Source organism: Wasmannia auropunctata, unplaced genomic scaffold, assembly GCF_000956235.1.
Source record: "Wasmannia auropunctata unplaced genomic scaffold, wasmannia.A_1.0 LD336085.1, whole genome shotgun sequence".
In the NCBI taxonomy this organism is placed as follows: Eukaryota; Metazoa; Arthropoda; class Insecta; order Hymenoptera; family Formicidae; genus Wasmannia; species Wasmannia auropunctata.
The window spans coordinates 279,205-280,347 of record NW_012026805.1 but is presented as its reverse complement, the minus strand read 5'-3'; positions in this window follow the sequence as shown (position 1 = coordinate 280,347).

Below are 1,143 nucleotides of genomic sequence, written 5' to 3'. Positions count from 1 at the left end.
CGGCAGGACAAGCTCCTCGCAACCGTATACGATAAGAAGCGTTACGTCATACATTATCGCACTCTACAACAGTGCACTCGTCACGGCCTCCGTATCTCAAAGATTCACCGCGTATTGCAATTTGCGCAATCTCCATGGCTTCGTGATTATATCGAACTAAATACGAAATTTCGAACATTAGCCACGAATGAATTTGAAAAAAATTTGTACAAATTAATGAATAATATTTTTTGTTCGTATTTGGCAAAACCATAAAGAATGTGCACAATTACGTCGATGTGCGGTTTTTAACAAAATGGGAAGGTAGATTTGATGCTGAAGCAATGATCGCGAAACCAAATTTTCACAGTCGTAGCATCTTTTCGGAGAATCTGGTCGCGGTAGAAATGCGCAAACTGGAGGTCAAGTTTAACAAACCAATCTACGTGGGTATGTGTATTCTCGACATATCCAAGACTTGTTTGTACGAATTTCATCACGACTACATGCTACCTTCTTTTCAAGAAAAGTGTAAAGTAATTGTACACCGATACTGATAGTCTTATTTACCACATCGAATACGATGATGTTTATGAAATTATGAAGCGTGATATTAGGAAATTTGATACGAGCGATTACGCGGTTGATAATGTGTATGGTATTCCGCTCGCTAATAAAAAGGTTTCAGGCCTGATGAAGGACGAAAACAATGGTGCAATCATGACCGAATTCGTAGGGCTTAGAGCAAAGCCTGAAGATGTATGCCTTGCATATTGATGGTGAAAAAGATACAAAAAAGGTAAAAGGTGTTAAGAGTAATGTCGTAGCAAAATCGATAACATTTAACGATTACGTGCGATGTCTGCTGGACGAAACCGAAATGACGCGACAGCAATCTTGCATAAGATCAAAGTTGCATGAAGTGTATACAATATCCGAGACGAAGCTCGCTCTAAGTCCGTACGATGATAAGCGATACATTGTGCCTGATTCTACCAATCATTCTACTCTGCCATGGGGACATTATAAGATACCATTATAAATTAAAAAACTCGCATACTTGTAATAAACACATATAGTATATTTGTATTAATCTCATACAATATATTTTTAATAAACATAATGTTTTATGTATATAATGAAAAAACAATTTGTGATATAAAA